At 45.1% G+C, this 23,484-nt stretch overlaps 1 protein-coding gene and 1 long non-coding RNA gene across 27 annotated transcripts in view; one reads left to right on the top strand and one right to left on the bottom strand.

Moving 5' to 3' along the window:
- The window catches only part of NTM (neurotrimin), a 1,404,754-nt gene that overhangs the window by 738,829 nt on the left and 642,441 nt on the right, over window positions 1-23,484 (bottom strand). The gene's annotated exons all lie outside the window — the stretch shown is intronic.
- LOC123568587 (uncharacterized) overlaps window positions 16,085-23,484 on the top strand; it is a 36,965-nt gene continuing 29,565 nt past the window's right edge. The window contains exons 1-2 of the long non-coding RNA XR_006691949.3: window positions 16,085-17,251; window positions 23,015-23,067. This is a non-coding gene — a long non-coding RNA (uncharacterized lncRNA). The remainder of the gene's footprint in view (window positions 17,252-23,014; window positions 23,068-23,484) is intronic.

Raw genomic sequence — 23,484 nt, 5'->3', positions numbered from 1 at the left:
GATATGTCCAGGTAGGATAAAAGAGGACATCGACCCAGAATGCAGAAGCTGAAGTGGACAGGGGAGATGTGAAGCTGGAATTGTGTTTCCCAGCTGGAATTTGCTGAGCGCAGCCTCTGCAGGTGCTTCCCCACCAAGCTGGTGGGGAAAGCAGTACAAGTGGAGGCAGGGTGAGGCGGAAAGGGGAGGACGGACGGAGAGAGAGAGAGAGACAGAAGCAGACACAAAGGGGTGGAGAGAGGAAGACAGAGCCAGTGCCATAGACAGCTTGAACCTCCCACATGGCATTAAAGGGGCCCCTAAGTTTCCTAAGGGCCCAATCTGAGTGTGATGGTTAATGCCAAGTGTAAACTTGATTGGATTGAAGGATACAAATTATTGATCCTGGGCGTGTGTGTGAGGGCATTGCCAAAGGAGACTAACATTTGAGTCAGTGGGCTGGGAAAGGCAGACCCACTCTTATCTGGATGAGCTGCCAGCGAAGCTAGAATATAAGCAGGCAGAAAAATGTGAAAAGAGAGCCTGGCCTCGCCTGCCGGCCTCCATCTTTCTCCTGTGCTGGATGCTTCCTGCCCTCAAACATCGGACTCAAGTTCTTCAATTTTGGAGCTTGGCCTGGCTCTCCTTGCTCCTCTTCCTGCAGACGGCCTATTGTGGGACCTTGTGATCATGTGAGTTAATACTCAACAAACGCACACACGCATATACATATGTATGTGTGTGTGTGTGTGTGTGTGTGTGTGTGTGTGTGTGTGTGTATATTCCATTAGTTCTGTCCCTCTAGAGAACCCTGACTAACACACTGAGTATCACATTAACTGGGAGAATCAGTCCGGGTTCCAGTCTCAGGAATGTCTGATGGAGTACGGGGCTGCACACAAGGACACAGGTAGAAGACCTTCGAGGGCTTGTGGAAAGGGCTGGGACCTCCGTAGTGTCCTTAGACACGCTTCCTGTTTCTGCAGATTTACCGGAACCCTAAATGAATGCTGTCCCCACTGCCCAGCTAACTCAGCAGAAAGTAAGGCTAGAGAGGGGATGGCATGAGGAGGTCGGCGGAGGAGGAAAACCCAGATGGAGTATGTCAAGGGTCTGCCGACTATGGGCCTTGGGCCAGATTCCGCTGGCCACCTGCTTTTGTAAATGACGTTTGACTGGAGCGCAGTCACTGCCATTTGTTTACCTACGATGCCGTGATGCCAGAGTCTGGTATTTGCAGTGGAGACCTTATGGTCCCCAAAGCCTAAAATATTCACTGTCTCACTCTTTACTAAATATGTTTGCTGATCCCTGGACTCTCACTTAAATAATAATCTTGAATTTGACAACAAAAGGAAGACAGACATTAGATCGAACTGAAGATACTAGAAGGCATCTAGATCAAGGTTTCCTATCATCAAGGGGAATGAAAAGTCAGGTCAACAACACTTCGGAGTTTAACAGAAAGTCTTCCAGTGAAATATCATGAGGTAGGTTCAGCCACAAGGGAGGTATTAGCTTCATGTTACAAACAAGAAAAACAGTGTTCCGGTCACACTGTTAGCAAATGTTGATGAGGACTCAGGGCATTCTTCCACCCTGCCATGCAGATGGTGACTGCAAAAGGACCTAGCTCCTAAACAAAGCATGTCAATCAATCCAGGCATGGGCTCCCATATTTCATGTCCTATTGACAAGAACCCCTGGCTTCTTTCTACTGCTTTTTGTTCAACACGAGTAAACCATTCTCTGTCTAGCTCTGTCCCTGAATCTGCTCTGAAGTATTTAGGGTTTGCTTTTGAGCTCTCCCTGGGCTACTCTTGCCTTCCTGCACATCCCTCTAATTTTCCAAAGTCCTCAGTGGCTTCCAATAGGAGGCATAGAAGCTTGATATGCCTTCCCTGTCAACCCAAAACCTTCATCTGTACACAGCCCATCCCAGGGGTTTGTGAAGAGTCCGTTCCAGCAAATACAAGTTTCCTTTCTTTCATCTGAGGCAAGCCTTCTCCACAGTCAGCAGCTCTCTAAATATCATTTATTTATGTGTGTTTTAGAATAAGAGGGAAACACCATTGCTTGAGATGGAGATGTCATTTGCAAAATAATAGTGTCGCAGCTGATGAGAGGCGAACACCCCCCGGAGTCAGTCCTACTAAATGACACATCTTTCTTCACTGTTTAGCTTGTGAGAATACATAAGCTGAGCACTTGCACTAATTTCAGGGTCTTTTTTCCCCTCCATGTGAACTGCTCAGCCCTCTTGAATGTACAGTCTTTATTCCTAATTGGATCTCATCAAAGCGTTCTGTTGCCTTCAGCTGGTGGAGGCGCGTGGTGATGTGGAGGGAGGCACAGACGCCAGCAGGTGATCTGCTGGTGGACCAGAGCCTGGGTTTTTGCTGTGGGCGGATGAGCCCTACACAGACCAACAAGCCTCATGCTGAGACTCAGCTACAGCCATCCCACCTCCTTCAAGTCACTGCCCTTACTCCCCAAATGGCAAAACAGCTATGATGTGGAATTCTCTGTTAATTAAAGACTCAGTTGCATTAGACACTGTCCTAAGCATTCTGCATACATTATATGACTTAAGCCAAACAAAATATTATGAAGCAGATGGATCTTTAGACCAGTTTTATAAGTAAGAGAACAGAGCCCAGAGAGATTGAGCAAGTGGCTTAAAGACACACAGCTACTGAGTGGCTGAGTAGAGATGCGAGGACAGGTAGAGGAAGAGAGGAGAAACTACTGCAATATTTAAAGTCCATAGTGACCTACTCTCCTGTCTTTCCTGTCAACTTCTCTAGGTCTCAATGCAGGTGAACCAGCCAGAGCTGGTTTCCTTCCTTCTACCTTCCTGCAAGATGTTGCAATACTTTCATCAGAAGAATTGTTACCAATATTAAATGAGTAAACTTTTAGGCATGGTGGCTCATGCCTATAATCCCAGCACTCTGGGAGGCTGAGGTGAGAGGACGGCTTGAGCCCAGTAGTTGGAGAACAGCCTGGGCAATATAGTAAGACCCCCATTTCCAAAAAATTAAAAACAAAACAAAACAAAACAAAACAAACTTAGCTGAGCAAGGTGGTATGCACTGTAGTCATAGCTACTTGGGAGGCTGAGGTGGGAGAATCACTTGAGCTTGGGAGGCGGAGGTTGCAGTGAGCTGAAATCTCACCACTGCATTCCAGCCTGGGTGACAGAGTAAGACCCTGTCTTGAAAAAAATTGGTAAACTTTCCTTTTATTGTAAATGTAATACGAGAATGTTACATAAGATTTTGGGGGAAAGGAGCGGAAGAGAACCAACTCCTAATATACTCAACTAATGCAAGCACTCAGTACTTGGTACAGGACAGTTGTGTTGATTTCAAAAAATCTACAGGACATAGCATAAATTCTTTCTCAGATCCTCCCCAGCGCCAAATTATTATAAATGACAAATAAATTGGATCTATTAGTGTGCATTCTTTTCCTTGAATCCAATTGTCATGAGATATATACTGAGTTTTCCTGACTTCTAACTTTGTCTAGAACAATCATTCTTATGCATTTAGAGGCAAAGAGTCTTCCATGTTCATCAGAAACAAGAGTATATAAGGCTGGTGCATAGAATTTAGCAATCTCTGGACAGCAACCTAACCAAATACTGACTCTCTGAATGCATTCATCTTAACGAATCTATGTAAAAGATCCACTAGACACCATGTAGGCACTACAGGGGGGAAATACAATGAAACACAGGCCTTGCCTTCAGAGCGCTTACAGTCTAGTAGCAGACAGACAGACAAACAGATAATCATAAAGCAATCTGCCAAGTGCAGAAAGTGATATGCCCAGAAACCCAGACGAATATGATCCTCGTGAGGCCACAGAATGTGGTGTGAAACAAAGGAAAATACAACAAAATACAAGGGGTTTTAGAACTAGATTGAGTGAATTTTAAATCTCAGCTTTGCCCATGTACTATCAGCTGGATGACCTTTGACTAGGCACTTGGGTTCAGTTTTCGCATCTATGAAGCAGAGGTAATAATAGCTTTTACAAAGCTCTAATAGGGAACAAACGGGGTAACGTGTCATCCACTTAGAACAGTGCGTGCTATGGCAGGGGGGCGAGGCAGGGGCGCCTTTCCACTTGCCTTGTTTCAGATCCACAGGCAGAGTTGCCTTGAGCCCATGGACCCTGGTGAGGCTCAGTCCCCTACCTGACATGATGGGTTGGGAACACCCAGCTAGCAGCCTGTCTCCAAAAGATGCAAGCACCCCACCTGCTGAGAGCTAAGCAAGGCGATGGCTCCCTCACTTGTCGAAAGACAACTGTAGCAGAGAAGGCAATTCTCCCTGTAATCTCCAGACTTCCTGAAGCAAAATCCAAACTGAAAGAGGGGACCTAGCAATTAGAGGAACTAATGGCACTGGGGAAGAGAGATGTAGGGGTGGGGGGGGGGCTGCAGGAGGGGCAGGGCTACTCTTTGCCTATTTCGTCTATTGAGTGGAGAGGGAGAGAATGAGAAATAAATAATAGTTTGCTTTTTGCTGGATGTTGGAGCACATTTCCTGCCAATAGTACCACTCATAAGGGCAACTGCTTGACACTTAGGCAAGAGAGTGTGCAGGGAGAACAGGACAAGATAAAATTACAAGTGACAGCATAGCCTGTGTCTGCAATTACAATGCATTGTAAACAAGGAGAATTGCAATTCCAGCTGCCAGACATGGCCGGAGATTGGCAGGGATGGGCAGCATCAGAGATGATGGTGGACTGCTCCACGTCTGCTGTGAGCCCAGCATTATGGGGAAGCAGTGGCCAGGGAGAGGGGACTTGGGGGCTGCAGCATGGGGAGTGTGGCAGGCCAGGGCTGGCAAGAAGACCAGGCAGAGCGAGGGGGCAAGCAGTGGTGGGGAAGGAGGAAAGAGCCCTGAAAGGTCAACTTTGAACTGTGGAGTGTGTATGTGTATATAGTTTGGGGTGTGTGTGTGTGTGTGTGTGGCATGTGTGTGTGTTTGTGTTGGGAAGGTGAATAGGAGAGAGGAAATTTCAGGTTCTGGTTGCTTGGCTCTCATCACCACTGCAGGACAAAAGAAACTAGGTTTTTTTTTCTTTTTTTTTTTTTTAAACCTATTATATGCCAAGCTTTGTAAGGCATTTTAAACATGTCATTTGAATGATCTGTACTGGAATCATTCAAGCACTGGCCTGTTTACTAAACAAGTGATTACTGAGCATGTGTGATTTCCAGGCCCTGGGCTAGGCTTCGTGGATCTTAGGGTAAAAGGATATAGCCGCTGCTCTTAATGAGGTAGATATTACAAAGCCATTTTGCAGATGAGGACACTGAGTCTCAGAGAGGTTAAGTTACATGCTCAAAGCTTCCCAGTTAATAGCAGCATGAGGACTCCAGTCTAGGCCTGAAGGCCCAGCATGCTCTACCACATTTTTTAGCAGAGCCCCAGTAATTCTGCCTCCCATAGTCAGGGCCGTTCCTCTGATCCTTTGACAAATATTAAGTTAAATAGGATTAAGTGGGGTGAGTGCATAGTGGATGCCCAATAAAAATAGTTTCCTACCCCTCATCACTGACTTAACCATTGACTTAACCTGTTATGAGGAGCATCATTATCCAACCAGAGGCCAAAGTGCTCTATTTGTGTAAGAGGAGGAAAAGAAGAGGTGACTGACTTCCAGCAGGTGAGGCTGTGGGATGAGCTTCCAACAACCGAGTAGTTCTTACTCAGAGCATAACACAAGAACTGTTTCTCTAATAAAATCAGAAACGAAGGGAGGTTTACCTTGCAGCAGGAGGAATTCAGGTTAGACACAGGGAAGTGCATTTCAGCTGTGAATGAAGTGCCCCCTTCCCATTCATGCTGGTGCCTGCTGTTGGGCACAGGAGCACTCTGGGCATTTTCCCAGTGGCTGTGATGAGCAGAGTGAGCCATCCATGCTCTCAAGCTTCCTCCATGTGACTGACAGAACCTATCTACCTGGTGAAAGACACACTGAAGGCAACAGAGTCGGGGTTTTCTTTATCAGTGACCCTTTCAGGGAGCAAATCTCAAGCCTTGCCTCATTTGAGCTGGGAACTATCTGGCTCAGCTCAACAGTAGACAGTCCCGTTAGGCAGGGAATCCATGCATCTCCGTCTAGGGTTGTCAGATGGGATGAATCTCAGCAGACTGGGTCCTAAGCCCAGTGGGGAGGCAGGGTGTGTCCCCCTTCCATCTCCCCCAGCTCAGCTCCATGGACTGTCAGCAGCGGATAGACCAAGCAGGCCCACGGGAGACTTCGTCTCTCCCCAGCAGGGCCTCCGAGCACAGCACAGCTTTTCTCTGCGGGAAGTCATTTGTTACAGATCTGGCCCCCCCCAGGAGGGTCCCCCTTTCCCCAGGGACCATTCAGTGCTGGCTGAGCCTTCTGGTTCTGCGATGAGTGAGTGACATGGGGAAGATGAGAGCAACGTGCAGAGAACCCTGCAGTGGGGGCTGGGAGGAGGTGAGGAATCTGAGTCTTAACAGCTGAGTTGGCAAGAAATTTCCCTAAGAAGTTGAAGCTCTGGCTGAATCAGTGCTGCTGACTCTCCCAGAATGGATGAACTGAAACGACGCCCAAGGATTTCATTTGGTTCATCCAGCCTGCTTGCCGCTCCTGTCACCTCAGGTTACCTGGAGCCCTTCTCCCGGAAGTGCAGTTCTGCCTCCAGCCCACCTCACTTCAGGGCCACTGAGCACTGCCCAGATGATGACGGGGTATCCACTCGCATGCTATCCCTTTGGAGTTGTGTGGGGACTGCAAAGTTCAGTAATTAAGAGCATTGGATTTGGAGTCAGACCTAGGTTAAACCTTACGTCTGGCATTTATACAGTACAGCTTGGACAAGTCTCATAAGTTCTCTTAGGAAGCCTGTTTCCTCACCTACAAGATGTGGAAAAGAGCCCTCACATCAATTGCCATGCAGATGAGTTTTGATAGTGTTCTAAAGCCCTTACACAGTGCCTGGCCATGAGTAAGCATTCAAAGAAGGAATGTTATTGTTATAATAACTTGTAAATGCTGCCAGTGCCCTGATATTGGGACATTAAGAAGCCATCCAATTGTCCCCTTGCCGTGCATGGGACACCTGGCTCAGCACTTTGCTTGGACACCAGAGTCCAGTGCACTTCCTCTCGCCCTGTCTCTGGGATCTGCTTTGTACTGTTTTCTGCTCCTGTTCTTAAACTCTAAGGTTGTTACTTTGGCCTTCCAGCATGTCGCTTGGCCCTTCCCTGGTATCAACCTGTTTGCTGTTTTTCAGTCTAATCAACACTCAGCTCTTGGACAAACCCACCTCTGGGTGCTTCAGGTATCTCTGCTCCCACCTGCTCCCCGACCATGGGAGTTGAATGATGGCACAAGCCCCCGGGGGTCATCACTGCTGTCAGACAGTCCTGGTTCTAAAAACAGAAAGGACACAGATGACTTCTGACTGGGGAGGGGACAGAGGTTCTCCCCTTCTCCATGAGAATGAGCCTCCCAGTAGCAGCAAGGCCAGGGGCTGGGTGCAGGGGAGAGATTGAGCAAAATAAACTGAAAGACACATGACATTCCCAGATTATCCTGGGAGTCATTTTTCCAGCACTGGAGTGAGAACATTCCAGTTCCTCGGTGAATATCTACATTTAGGAGGATCCTGGCATGTGGCTGAGGAAGAGCGTATCCCTTGCTTCTTTGTTGGGTTTTGGCGCAGAAGAAATATTCTTTGCTACTTTCTGAAATGTACTACTTATATATGGGGATCAAGCCTGCCACTCTGTATTACCTGATATAAGCCTCACACCTCCAGCTAAGGGACACAAGGTGGGGCACAATGAATGCCCTGGAAACTTTGCTTTCATCTCCTCAGCAGTGAGGCCAGGCAGTGGCCTGGCATCACGTGCATGTGTGCATGTGTGTATGTATGAATGCATGAACATTTTTCAACAAAGGTGATGAGGAAGGGGTGGGATTGTGCCTCTCTGCCATGTATGTATCACCTTCAAACCTAGGACATGAAAGGCAGAAGATACAAAAGAACAAATAATGATTTGGGGTTAAACAAGCCAGAGAGGAGGAAAACACTTTGGTTTCATCATCATGTGTAAGAAAGAAGAGGACGGGGTTGTTTTGCCTCTACAGAAGCTCGTGTGAGAAGCCCTGGACAGAAGATTCCGGATGGATAATGGATGTGTAGGCAGCTTTTGATTACAGCACTAATTGAGGGGAACAGTAGTGTGAAAAATCCAGAATGCTAGTGCTCGAAGGACTTTAGGAGAGTCTCCAATCCCATCATTTTATAATGAAAAATGTGCATCCCAGGGAAGAGAAGAAAGCCCTGCTTAAATTCGCGTGTATTGTTAATGGTAAGATATTTACAAGAAACTGGGTCTTCTGACTTCTAGCCTTGTGCCTTCCCACTACAACCTGATCCTAGACACACACACACACACACACACACACACACACACACATTTTTCCAGGTTAATAATGGCGTTGTTTCCTGCGTAACTCTGCCGTATTAATCTCACCTAAATACTAATTTATCATGCCACCTGTCTTCTCACAGACCTTAGTGTCCACCCACAACCTACAGGATGAAGATCAACCTCTCCCCTAGTGTGCTCAGGCATGAGTCCCCTGCAGCGTGAGGCCCCACTACTCTCCCATATAAACCCTCCGTTTCCACATTGCATGAGCCACACCTCTGTTAATGCCATTTCTGTTTCTTCCTCTCTCGTGTTCAAAACCCAAATCACAGCACACCAGCACACAGTGAGTTCTCTCAGAATCATCCAGCAGTTAACGTCTGTACCCCATTTAACAATAAGTACACATTGCCCAGAGTTAAATATTCACATGTAATATCTTCATAAGCAGATGGGGACCTTGTCTGATGTAGTTTTCTATACTCAACTACCCTGATGCCATTCCCCATAGTAGGTTGATTATAAGTGTTAAAAATTTGTTCAGTAAAACTACAGCAGGACTAAATTATTCCAGACCTTTTCTTTTGATTGTCTGTTTTGGTTCTAGGAAGACTCAAGTTACCAAGATGGCAAATCCCTCTGGCTATCATTGGTTGTTGTGTCCTTGCCCTACTCACATCCAACATTTATAAAATATGCCAAAAGATAAATATCCCCATTCCTTAATTCAAATTTGCTTCATAACCATGGCACCCTAGTATTGACTCAAACTATATTGCCAAGAAAATTTAGAGCAGTGGTCAAGAGAAAGGATTTTTGTTTCAGGCCATCTTGGAAATAATGTGATGTCACTTTCAAAATTAAGTTATACAAAGCCTGTGGCTTTGCCCTGGGGCAAGCTCTCACTGTCTCTTGGGTTGCTCACTGGAGGTAGCCAGCTGCCATGTTGTGAGGAAGCCCTGTGCAAATGCCTGCTTGGCAAGGGACCAAAACCTGCCAACAGTCATTTGAGTGAGCTTGAAGCAGATCTCTCATTGTGTCTTAACCCTTTTATTTGCTAATTGTGACTGGGAGTTAACAATAATCTCTCTGTGCCTCCGTTTCTTCATCTGTGAAATGGGGATGCTTTTAGTAACCACCTCATATGGTGATGTAAAATTAAAGGAGACAATACATGAAAATCATTTAGAACAGTGCCTGGCATTCCACACATGCTTGATTATTGTTATACAGTTTTTCTATGCCCTTGGCTTACCTGATGCTCAGCTGTGGGTCACTCTTCATCAACCTCATCCTAAAGATGATGATTTGGTTTTTCTCTCCCTCACTTTGTATTCCACCAGCCCTGAACTTGTTTTGATCTCTGACCACCTCTTCTTTCATGCTGTCAACTACTGTAATTCTCTCTGTGCTGGCCCCTGTCTGACTTAATTCCTCCAATTGTTTCTGATGCACAGTCATGAAAGAAGAGAGTTCTGACTGGGCACAGTGGAGCACTTAAGATACAATTCCACTCACACAGGTGTTTGTTATGACTGGTGAAATAAGCTTTACCTATATAGGATAAAATTTAAAAATATATAATATAGTATCAATATCATTCTACATTCACATTATTCATCAATTTTTCAATTAACCAATATTTGTGAGTTCTAAGATGGGATTGTATTTAGCAATTTGAATTTGTCTGAAATGGCAAGGCAGAATAATTTGTGGTCAAGAGTATGGACTTCGTCTCGGGCGGATCACGAGGTCGGGAGATCGAGACCATCCTGGCTAACACGGTGAAACCCCGTCTCTACTAAAAAAATACAAAAAACTAGCCGGGCGAGGTGGTGGGCGCCTGTAGTCCCAGCTACTCGGGAGGCTGAGGCAGGAGAATGGCGTGAACCCGGGAGGCGGAGCTTGCAGTGAGCTGAGATCCGGCCACTGTACTCCAGCCCGGGCAACAGAGCGAGACTCCGTCTCAAAAAAAAAAAAAAAAAAAAAAAAAAAAAAAAAAAAAAGAGTATGGACTTCGAAGTAAGGCTTTTTTTTTTTTTTTCCCTGAGACAGAGTCTCGCTCTGTCACCCAGGCTGGAGTGCAGTGGAGCGATCTCGGCTCACTGCAAGCTCTGCCTCCCAGGTTCACGCCATTCTCTTGCCTCAGCCTCCTGAGTAGCTGGGACTATAGGCACCCGCCACCATGCCCAGCTAATTTTTTCTATTTTCAGTAGAGACGGGGTTTCACTGTGTTAACCAGGATGGTCTCGATCTCCTGACCTTGTGATCTGCCCGCCTCAGCCTCCCAAAGTTGTACAACATTGAGAAATACAATTAAACTTTCTGTGCCTTAGCTACCTTATCTGTAAAATGGAGATAATAATAGAACTTACTCTAGAGGATGAATGGGTAAATAAAATGAGATAATACAATGCAAGTCATGTGGAGTAATGACTGGGTGTAGTTAGCACTGGTTAGCGTCCTTCTCTTTTCTGAGTATTTATGCTTGCCCTGTAGCCTCCCAGTTGAGCATCACTTATTTTCTAAGTCAACTAAAATTAATTTGATGTAGTAGATTGCGTGATACCTCTTTCAATAGCTGAAGTTGCTCTAGGTTCAGACACGGTCAGTGTGAGATAAGTGATGCAGATTTTGCTCTTTCCAAAGAGTTGAAAACACTTAAAAAGCAGTTTCTTCGTGCTGAAGCTTGTTGTCTATTTTCTTTTTGAAAACCTACCCTCTTTTTCTTTCAGGCACCTTAAGACGAGAATACAGTATTATAGAAAACCCATTGTACTAATTATCTGTTGCTGTGTAACAAAAAAGCAGCCGAAAACAACAAACTGTTATTATCTCACAGTTTCTGGGGCCAAAAATCTGGGAAGAGCTTTGCTGGGTGCCTCTGGCTCAGGGTTCCTCCTAAGGTTACAGTCAATCTGTGGGCCAGAGCTGTGGTCTCATCTAAAGTCTTGCCCGGAAGGAGGAGCAAATCTGCCTCAAGCTCAGTCGTATGACCGTTAGCAGGTTAGGGTCTCTGCACAGGGCTTCCTCACAACATGGCAGCTGGCTCCCTGAGGTGAGTAATCCAAGAGGGAGTGAGAGAGCTTGCCCAAGAGGAAATCATGGACTTTTTCTAACTTCATTGTGGAAGTGGCATCCCATCACTACAGCTGGATTCTATTTGTAAGAATAATAGAATAAGTACAGCCCATACTCAAGGAGGAGAGGATTACATGAGGCTACATAGTAAGACTTTGTCTCTACACGCCTGTGGTCCCAGCTACTTGGGAGGCTGAGATGGGAGGATTGCTTGTGCCTGGGAGGTTAAGGCTTCAATGAGCTTTGATTGCACCACTGCACTCTAGCCTGAGTGACAGAGAAAGACCCTGTCTCAAACAAAAAAAACCAAAAAAACAGGAAAAACTAAAATATTGTTTTAAAAGGCTAACACACTCACATACACACACGAGAGATTACCTAAGAGAGTGTGTAATTTCACTGGCCTTTTAGAGACCAGTCAAAACAGGTAAGTTTCTGTGCTCAACAGTGTGTAAACACAACCCCATTTAGTTAGCAGAACTTGTAGGGGTGGAAGCCTTCAGTTAGGTTCTGGCAAATTGGTGAGAATCTGCATGGGCAGGGAGAAGAAAGGAAAGATGGTAAGGAAAAACACCAGCAAATCAATGTGGCCTGGAGCCACAGTGGGAAAAAAGAAGGGACACAAAGAGAAAATGAGCTGAAACAGAGAAGCAAAATATAGGACAAACCACACACTACAACCATTTGGGGCAGGCAAGAGTTTTACACTTCTTCCATCTTGGTGTTTTGATGAAATGCCCTATGTAGAGGCATGAAATGAGGTAGAGAAGGGGGATGTACATTCCGTGGCCTTTCAAAATCTACTCGACTCTAGGCATCAGTGATTCTGCATCAGATGGCGCCCCGGTGAGAGTAGCCACCGTCCTCACTCACAACCGTGCTTGCTGTGTGGTCACACAACGGGGTGGTGTTGGCTTGGGCGCCCTCTGTGGGCAGAGAGTTCAGTCCTGCTGGGGGGTCCCCCCCACCCTCCTTTCCTGCAGGAACTAAACCCCAAAGGAGGGCCTGAGGAGTGTCTCCCATGGCGAACTTCCTCCCACCAAGCCCGGGAGGACTTGTCAATCGCAATCAGCCACCAGCGTGGGTTCCCCCAGCCAGGCCAGCTGGCAGGAAGGCTGCCAAGGCAGCAGATCTGACGAAAGAATTCTCAATCACATTTACATGTGCATGGTGCAAAAAGGGAAAGGAAGGGGGGAAAAACCCCTCCGGAATCCAAAAAGAAAGTCACTAACTAATTCACACAAAAAAAGAATCAGCCACAGATTTGTCTCAGATGTTCTCAAATTGCTGTCCTTAAAAGCTCTGCTTCCCCATCTTCCTCCTCCTCCCATCCGTCCAATAGCCCAAAGAAAGTCTCTAATTTTGCCTTAATTTGTGCCTTGGTTGCAAGAACAAAACAGAACGTCACTGCAGTTTCCCCCCCATTGCACCCCCCTTGGCCTCTCAGCAGCTGCACTTCTTCAATGGCCTGATAGAGTCCTTTTTCCACCATCGTTCTCTATTCTATGCCAAGCGGATCCTGGCAGCACCAGGCCCAGTGCAGCACTGAGAGGGGGAGGCCCGGAGAGGGCCAGCCTACGTCTCATCAGACATCAAAGGGTCACATGGATTCCAGCTCACCCTCGGCCTCTCAGGGAACCAGAGACTGCAGGCTGCGGGCACTGAAGGGCAAAGAGTGAAATGGCTCCGTCCAGGGTGACACAAGCTGTAATCTCACAAAATTGCAGATATCTTGGGCATCTTGCCAGGACCCCAGGGATAGTAACAAATTTGGGTATTTACATCATTTTTCAAATAAAAAATAAACAAATACAGGCTCGTTACTTCCTCCCAATTGAATCCTTTTGGAATATCAGATGACAGATTGTTTCTCTGTTGACTACTAATGGGACTCTGGGTTTTATTCTCAGATATAGTCCTGGCTTGAACCAGAGGAGCCCTCACTTAAAATTCTCACTTCCCACACTCCAGGGAGGCTAATTTAACTCCCCTCTCATGGCCTCCGCCCCTGCCTCCACCAAGAAGGAGAGTTCTGAGGCGCTTCTAATTAATCTTCGTAAATTGCTCTGCGATCCTGGGATATAAAGGCAAAGTATTATTAGAAAATGCTGGCTGGGTTAGTAGCCGGCCATAAAAGTCGGATGCTGATCAGCTCACTTTTCACACTGCAATTATTGGGAATGGTTGCAAGTGGTTTTATGCGATGGGAACATCGTAAGTCCTTAAGAAAAGCACAGGGCAGGGACTGAGAGACGCTCACTCATGGTGGGTGTCAGCAAAGAGGGCTGTCAGACAGTTAACCTCTGAGCTTTTTGCCTGTAGCAGTCCTAGTGTATTAGGATCCCAGGAAGATGCCGGCACGTCTCTCCTTTCTACCATTCATTCATAAAACATCACTTGTACCTAAAATGGACTCAAGAGCAAGTAGTTCCCATCTTGTTAGGCAGGAGAGAGCTTCATTCTAACAGTGTCTACCTAAAGACCCTTGGGACAGTGACTACCTGATTTAAGGAGTCCATCGACAGTGGACTCATATCCATGAAAGCACTTCTCAGGGGTTCATCTGTGGGTTTCATACAAATCCAAGAATGGAAGAAATCCATAAGAAATTTAGAATAAATACTCCTTGGTTCCTTAGCCTCAGTTTGTGATTTATTGCTAGTCCATTCACAAGGATTAAACTAAAAAGTCCTGCCTCCAAATTGTTGTGTGATGTGAGGCAGGATTCAGCCTCCCTCTCCCTTTGAGTCACCATCTGTGTTTAGTAGATATTAATCCACACCTCCTAGGATATTTGGTGGAATAACTAATTAATGTTTAAAGAATGCTCTTTGAACACAAAAAAGCACAGTGTCTGAAGGTAAGGCGTGATTACTCTTCTGAATTGCACACTTGCCAGGGTGATTTTTATGGAGGCATATGACCTTCAGAAGAAAAATACCCAATTACAGCAGTTTGTTTATTATTTCACGTTAAAACATTGTTAACACAGACATTTTCTCTTAATATTTTATGAAGAAGATATCTTAGACAGATTTAATATTTTAATATCTATTTGCCACAAGAGCTAAAGAACTAGGTAATGAAATGTGTGCAGTGCAGTATATTGGGGGGGTGGGATGGGGAAGGTACTGCTATGAGGCTACAAATTTCTCTGAAATGAATGAAAAATACAAGGTGCGGAGAGGCTGTCGTCTTTACTCTCGAGGCCCAGCAGGCTGTATTCAGCGTAGGGACCTGAATCCAATTGAAAAGCATGGAACATAATCTGCTCTGTTTACTGAGGACTCAGAGGCAGCTTCCCGGCGCAGTGTCCCCAGCACTGTGGAAATAGGTTAGTGACGCATTTGGATCATCAAAGAGAGCCAAGGAGACACTACCCGTGTGTGAAAAAAGGAACATCTAGAAGATCCAAGCAGCATTCAGAGCCATTGTCCTACAGAAATCCTTTCTATTTGATTTCCTGAAAACCTCAGTTAAAAGAATGTACAGGCCATGAAGCCACAGCCTGGATAGAGAGGGATGGCAGACAGAGCAGGATACCATGGGACTCACAGTGCCCAGCTCTGCTGAGATGGCATTACCCCAAATGTCAGTAAATCTCAGAAGAGGCTGGGCTTTTTTTGAGGGGGGGAAGGGGGTGTGGGGTTGTTATTTGTCTAACAGAAAAGTAATGGACGTGGGGAATGTGACATTGACAATTGAGTATTACCTTTGCTAAGTATTGAGTGTTAACTATGCATCACAAATTGTCCTAAGTGTTTTGAAGTCATCCATTGAGTTCTCTTACGAATGCAGGAGTAAATAATATTTTTTTTTCAGATGATAAGATGGAGACTCATCTAGAGTTAAAAAAAAACTAACAAAGCAAAACAAAAATAAAAACTAATAAGTGGTAAGTCCTGGATTTAAAATGCAGGCAGTTTAACTCCAAAGCATAGTTTAACTACTAAGTTAACTTTAGCATATATTACTTAAATTTAGAAGCGCAGCAACTGCTATGGGTCTAAAAAAAGATGAAGGGATTCATTTACATACAGTTAGCTTTCCGGAAGGGGGAGGGCCCAGCTGACGAGCAGGAAGAGCTGGACTTTTTTCCCCACGTTTCTCACATGCCGCTTGGTGCCAGTCGGCGTAGATTTGAGTCCATATTTTCCCTTTCAAGGCTATTCTTCATGTTCATTTAAAACAGACTTCACTAGTATAGGAAACTCCACAGAAGTGTAGCTTTGAAAGCAGCAGCCCGTTCTGCATTCTAGAGGCTGGGAGCAGAACTCGCCTGGGTAAAGCTGGCTTCCGGGGGCATGGAAGGTGGGAGTCGGGTGGATGAGGACTGGTGGGCTTCTTGATCTGCAGAGTGAAGGTTCAGAGTCCCTCTAGAAGGGGATTTTGACATCATCAGGATGGAAAAGCTCTGCAGAGTCATGGCAAAGCCTGTTTCCTTTGTGGGCAGGGCAACTTCTCTGGGGAATTAGAATGATTAGGAAAGCTAGTTTGTTTCCCTTGAGAAGAGGGGGGAGAGTGAGGGGCAGTTTGGGGCCCTGGAATTGACAGGATCAGGGCACCAGCGGAGGGCGGATGTCAGGGAAAGGCTGCAAGTGCTGGGCTTCAGAAGTGAAGTAGGAAATCTCATATTAAACAAAGTGCATGGGAGGCCATTTTGGGGGATCAGCCTCCTGCCCTGGGCAGAACAGACCTAAACCGGAATGGAGTCACTTGTGTTAAGTGTTCAGTAATCAAACCAAACTTTGAAATGGACCAGTTTTCCAAAAAGCAGGCAATTCTGGTCAGTCTGAGTCAGAATAACAAGGAAGTCCCCTTGTCTGAACTCCATAAAGTACCCCTTAAAAAGGGCCAATTTGCTTTTTGTTCTCTGTTTCTGCTCTCCTGAGCCCTTTTCTGCCTAGAAAGCCAACACCCTCAGCTCATAGGAACGCTCATTTTATTTTACAGATCCTAGAATCAAAAGGAAAATCCAAATGGACCTTTCAACTAAATTTGTTGTAATTTTGTCATCTGACGCTATTAGACTTCCTCCTTCTCCTTGAAGCAACTCTCCTCTGTTACCGCTCAATCTTCAGTAACGTCTTGTGGTCCGTGCCTCCCTGGGGACCGAGGAAAAGCACAGTATCTATACATTTAGAGAGCAAGAGGAAAATAGAGGTGGAAGGACAGTCAGGAGCCAGGAAGACTGCCAGCAACCCGCAAAGGCAGTGGACTCCGCCCACCACGGGGAAAAGAGCTCTTCTGTCTCTCTGAGTTGTAAGGAGATGCCATGGCCAAGAAGACTTGAAAAAGTTGTTTTATTTCAGAATAAAAAAAAAATACCCTCTCTGAAGATGAGTGTGGCAAACCCCATACCCCACACCCTTTTAGCAATAACCCAGGGCCCCATAATTCCCTAAAATGTTGTTGCTTCCTGCCTCCAAGCTCTTTTGTTGTCTACTGACCAAGCATAGCACTTACTTTTGACCTTTTGGTGGCCACTGTGACTTCCCTGAGAGAGAACTTTTGCAACTTCCCCTGTGACTGTGGTTGCTGGGATCTGTGCATGACAACTACAAGAACCGAAACGCAGTGGGACAAAAAAAGATTCTTTTTTCATCTCTACAAGGAAAGCAATCTTATGAATGGGGCAAGCATGATGCAAGGGAGTACGAAGAAATGCTAACTTACATTCCTGATTTCAGACATCAGAAAAGAAAGTCTACTGCCCACTGTTGGCTTTGAGATCGGGGGCAACCAGAAAGGTCAGTTCAATTATAGACTACTCCTTCTCAACTCCCATCCCCTCCCATTAACTCTCTCCATCTGTCAGGTCACTTTGCCAATAGGAGACAGTCCTGTGGGTTCTCAGCCCTACAGAATAGCCCTGGCCTACCCCAAATCCTGGGTGAGGCTGACCCTTTGTTCTCTCTCTCTCCCCCTCACAGATCCCATTTTCCTGTGTCTCTAGCATGATCTATAGCTGCCCTCAGAGGGCAGGGGTGGCAGGTGGGTGGGAGAGGGCCAGATCACTGTCCGTGGCCTCACAGTACTGATGTGTAATCACAACTCAGCCATATACTGTAATGTGGCTGTAAAGATCTCAGAACCACAGTATATGAGAGTTATGCCTGAAATGAAGTCCAATCTGTGATAAAGCAGCCAGCATTAATGCCACAAATATGTGACAGCGGGCAGAGAAATGACTGATTGGGGATGTTTATAAATATAGGAAGTGAGCTGCTTGTGGCGTCCAATAGAGGGGGTTAGCAAAATGAAGACAGATGGCGACCGATGAGCTCTCAGATTCCTTTATGGCTGCCAATCCACACAGATAGCCCACCGCTCAACCTCATCACGCAGCCTTCCCTGCAGGCTCTCTGGGTACATTATAGGCCGTCTCCACCTCCTGGCTCGGCAGAGAACTACAGCTTGCTTCCCAGGAATGACTGCGAAGATGGCAGAGAAAGATGTTGCTCAGGGCAGCCATTCCAAAGATGGCATTGATGCATGCCAAAATCATGGGGCTCGCTCAACTGCCTCATAGTAGTTTTTATAGAAATAGAGAATGCCATGTTGGGGGAAACGTTTTCAACACTTCCATCTAGCCCATTCAAGCAATGTTGGAATACTCCTGGGCACATTTTCCCAGCCGTGGGAGACATGCCCTTCCCCAGGTGAAGCCCTGCATCTCTGCCATTGCATTGACTTTGGATGTAAAAGTTCTCTCCCTGGAGCTTCCATTCTCTGGTGCTTGGCAGCATATTGAGCAAGGATCAACCACTCATCCTTTAGAAGACAGCCTTGCAAATATTACAAGAGGTCTTCTTCCCATTTATGGACATGGCCTTGGTTCCCTGACGGGGACAATACAAACTCTCTCTTGTTTGCTCACCTATTATGGGTTCCTGTAAGATTATCCTCCAGGCTGACGTGGGGCCTCTCAAACCTTTTAAAAATGGGATACAATGATTAGACAGTACTTAGGGGACTGCCCGACTGGTTTATAGTAATGCCGCACTCTTGAATATTTTGTTTCATATACTATAAAAGGGAGAGGGAAGCTCACTCTTGTAACTTGTAGGAAACTTACAATCAGCAAACACAGATAGTTTTCATTTGTTTTTGTTTTGTTTTGTTTTCTCTCTGTCTTCTTTTGCCGCCCTGCTGTGACTAAGCTCTGCTTCTCCAATCTGTGAGGCTCTTCCTGGTTTCCAGCCTCTGCCCCCCATTGCTCCTCAGAGCAGGGTCCCTGTGACCCTACAGCAGTCTCCACCCTGATTTTGCCTCTGTAGTCAATCCTGATCTCAAACACAAGAGATTTAAAGAGCAGCAGCCCAACACCTCAGGCTCCCCATCAATTGTTAGCTGGACTCAGACCTTGCATTTCTTTTGATGGCTTAAATTCTATTTTAGTCCCCAGGTCCAGTTTCCTCCATGTTATGCAGTTCTGATTCCTGGCTTTCTGTCTGTCTTCCTGACTATCTTGCTAAGCCTCCAGGCCTTGTGAACCTCCTGCATGGGTCATTCTGCTTGAACCTGATCAGTCTTTCTTCACAAGAAGTAATGTGTCTCATTCTTCCTCCTCCATTAGGCTGTGTACTTAGTGAAAAACTGTCAAAATACTAAATACTGCATAAGCATCATGGAACTAGATCCTCATCATCACCCTGTGAGGGAAGTAGTTACAAATAGAGTCCATAGATGCAGATATTGAGGTACAGAGAAGTTAAGTAACCTGCACAAGGGTACACAGCTGGGAAGTAACAAAGCCAGTTTTGAATTTCATGTAGTTTGAGTTTAGAGCCTATGCCCTTAAAAGCCATACTCTCTGGCCTCATGATGAATATATTCAGAAAAAATGAACGAAAGAGTTGTTTTATGTACGTAGCTCCCCTGTCTCTGTTCTCACTGGAATACTTACCCACTCTGACCCACCCCACTTCCCTGCAGCTCTACCCTGCAGTATCCACCTTGTCCCTAAAGACACTGGCCTTTTTTCTCTATCCCAGTATTCACTGCTCAAATCTACCTGAAAGACTCTTTCAAGGAGCCTCTACTTCCTGCCGTTAGATAGATTATACCTGAATCTGACATAAGATATGATATAAACCTATATTTGAATAATTTGCTTGGGGGACCTAATTATAAACTATTGCATTTTTTTTTTTCCTGCGAAATTCCATTATCTTAGATGTGGCCCATTCTGTCAGCCTGACAAGATCTTTCTGGATTCGATCACCTGATAAATTTGCTTTTCCTCCCAATTTCATGTCATGCACAAATTTGATAAGTGTCATCTCTATGTCTTCATCCAAGTTGCTGATGGAGATGTTTAATGATACAGGACACAGCCAGTGTCCTGTGTGTCCTGGCAGCCTGTCGCTTGACACTGATCAGTTAGTTGTTCAGCACCTGTTAGCTATAGTTGTTCATGTACTTACTAATACACTTAATTTTACTGGTATTCAGTGTAAACTGCCTTCCTGAAATACCAATTCACTACATTTCCCTGGAGAATACTGTCAAAGTAGGAAATGAGGTTTGTCTGACATGACTTAATCTTAATAAATCTAAGACAGTAGGAAATCACTATTAATCCATACTGCACATTGTAAGAGTCTGAAGAAAATTCCACGGCTTTAGAGCGTTGGTTTTGAAGCTGCATCCTGTGGAACCCTCGATTTCCTTAGAGGTGCTGCAGACACCACCATGGGGTATGAAGGAGAAACCGAGCAGGCACAACCCTAGCCACTTTCATTCCAAGAAATGCTACTATGTTATATATTATAATAATGCCCTATTTTATATATTATAATAATGCTACTATTTTATATATTATAATAATGCCCTATTTGTGAGACACAAAATACAATTTGAAAACTACTGCTTTAGAGGAAGAAAGCAATCTGCCTGTCTGGAGTTGTATTTGATTGTGCTATATTGACTTGTTCTTGGGACACTCACTTTGTTAATAAAATCGAGACACCATTATCCACATTTGCTCTGTGCCTCACAGAAGTGCTATAAGAGTTGATGGATAGCCTCAGGACAGAGCGACTAAGCCAGTCCATTATTGAAATGCACACATCTAAATGCCCCAAAGAATCCTTGTCATTTTTTTCAAGCTGTCTGCTCAGAGGATGTTTTCCCCATCCCCAAATATTTATTGATGCCTCCTAGCTACAAGGTATGTTCAAACAATGATTTCTTCAACCTTCACAACAGTGCTAATGAGGGAAATGCAATTATTCCTGTTTACCATGAGGAAACTGATGCTAAAAGGAGGTTAAATAAATTGTTTGCGATCACACAGCCAGTAATCAGAAGAGCCACAATTCAAGCTTAAGTTTTATTGACCCCAAAGTCCTTGAAATGTGCCTGTATACCACATGGTATCTTTGTATCCATGTATTGAGAGGTAATATTTTTGAGGGTTTACAATGGGCTAGGCACTGTGCTAAACATTTACAAAGATTAACTTACTTAATCTTGCAATAACCATATCATTGGTGATATTATTGCACCGCATTTTGTGGAAAAAAATTAAGAAGTTTCCCAGGGTCACACAGTAAGAAACTGACAGAGCTAAGATTCAATCCAGGTAGTCAGACTCCAGAGACTTTGCGATTAACAATTATGTTATTATTTATGTCAGGGATCATCTTATTATCAGATTTGATACAGGCAGATGCCCTTTGGCCATGCTTGGAATGGTCTTGGAAACTATTCTCATGAGCTCTCCTATGTGAATCTACCATTAGAGATTATCTTCTTCTTTTGAGTTAGGCATTTTCCTACGTTTACATAGAGGCAGTCTGCCAGTTGTTGAAAGTTTGGTGTGAACTAGAGCCTCTCCAGTGTGCCTAGTTGAGAGAACACTGAAAGAAAGAAGTAGAAATACAGGTAAGCTCTGATAATCTTGGGGGTGGAGAACAGAGCAAAAGTGTAAGACAATGGGTGAAGGCAGGTCAGGGCTGTGACCCTAAGAAGTAAGGAATGGGGAACCATAATAAGAGGAAAGTGGGTGCTAGGAAGAGCTTTAGCTTCTGTGCATTTAGCTGGACCAATTCTGGTTATTTTAAAAGAAGAGCCCTCAAATATCCACATCCTGCTGTCTCCTCTCATATTTGTTCAACTGTGCTGGAGAAGAGTTGGAAGGATGCAAACCTATGGAATATGCAGCCAATGTGAACAGAGCCATATTACTTCAGGGGTGAGCTGTTATTTATGGTCTGGGGGCTGAGTCCTTCCCTTCTCTAATTGGTAGGAGCAGAGCGGAAGGAAGGGAGCACAAATCATACTGATTCCCTTTTTCCAGCCCACCTTCTCTAGATACTGTGTCTGAGCTTGGCTTTCTGCCGACATATATATTTCTATTGCACTTTGAACACGAAAGAAGATAACAGTCCTGAATAGCATCAGACAAGGAATGAAATGAAATTTAACCCTGGTATTAGAAGATGCATCTCACGGCCGGGTGTGGTGGCTCATGCCTGTAATCCCAGCACTTTGGGAGGCTGAGGTGGGTGGATCACCTGAGGTCAGGAGTTCGAGACCAGCCTGGCTAACATGGTGAAACCCTGCCTCTACTAAAAATACAAAAATTAGCTGGGTGTGGTGGCACGTACCTGTAATCCCAGCTACTTGGGAGGCTGAGGCACGAGAATCACTTGAACCAGGGAGGTGGAGGTTGCAGTGAGCGGAGATCATGCCACTGCACTCCAGCTCTGGGCAACAGAGTGAGACTCGGTCTCAAAAAAAAAAAAAAAAAAAAAAAAAGAAGATGCATCTCACTTCTCCTCATTTTAAGGTATATTTGCCGCTTGAGATAATTCGCCTGGAGTCTACAGAGCACCCAGTGAGCCTGGAGAGAACAGGAGTTTCCAGGAGCCAGGCAGAGGGTGTTACCTTGTTAGAGGTAAATGCCATCCAAAGGCTGGTCTACGAAAAATCATCTGCACTTCGAAGCCTTTTTCAACTGGGGAAGGACAAGCCATTATTTTTATGATTTCCATTCCCTTCCTGACCATTAAACTACTTTCTTGAAGATATTCAGCTAGACAGTAGAAGGAAATTGAGTGAAAGTAGAGAGATCAGGCTGGGAATTGCAGAAAGGTAGATTCCTATTCGTTCATCTCAGCTCTAAAAGTTATAGTGATCTAACAAGAAAACACCGTAATTTTGTTAACTCTGCTCACCGTAATTTTGTTAACTGTGATACTTTCTATTATTTCAGTTTCCTTAGATGTCCTAATGGAAAGAGCAGTACTGAACATCTCTATATGTTGTGTACTGTCATATAAATAATATGGTATATAGTTCTTGTACTCCAGAAACATTTCAACCAGAAGAGAAATTAAAATATATACATAGGCCCAAAGACACATACTGTAAGTGTACTTTGGGAAGAAAGGTTTAATGTGATGGGGGGCTTCCTGTCACTGAAGATGCTTAAAGTGTGTCTATATAAAAGCCTATTAGTCTTACCATAACTTAACAATGTTAAACTGGTTTCCTTATTGCAGGACTTCTCAGAGTCTTTGTATGCTGAAGTTCACTGTGACTCTTTCAGAGGAGGGTACGTATCCAGCAATTTCCTAAACTGGTGAATTATGGAGTCTTTATCCCCATTTTATTAAAGAGTCATCCAAAGGGACTGGTGTTCTGAGAAAATTTTTGAGAATTCCTGCTGAATAGGAGATTATTGCACTAAACATAGATTGGATGCTGTCTAAAGTCTCTTCCAAGCCTGAGAGAGCTCAGGCCACAGCCAAGCAGGGGGCTTTTTTGGAGAGGAGCTCATCAGGAGGATTGCTGCTCTTCCAATAGCCCCAAAGGCCCCCTCAGCCAGGCATAGGTCCTCCCAGAGGCAGCAGCGGGGAGGGGGGAGGGAGCAGCGCCAGGCATAGGTCCTCCCAGAGGCAACAGTGGGGACTGGGGAGGGAGCAGCTCCCCTCGATGTCAAGGAACTCTGAGGCTGCTTTCCATTCAAAGC

Source organism: Macaca fascicularis, chromosome 14 (genome assembly GCF_037993035.2).
Source record: "Macaca fascicularis isolate 582-1 chromosome 14, T2T-MFA8v1.1".
Taxonomy (NCBI): domain Eukaryota; kingdom Metazoa; phylum Chordata; class Mammalia; order Primates; family Cercopithecidae; genus Macaca; species Macaca fascicularis.
Note: the sequence above shows the minus strand (reverse complement) of the source record. Positions and strands in the feature narration are given on the sequence as shown.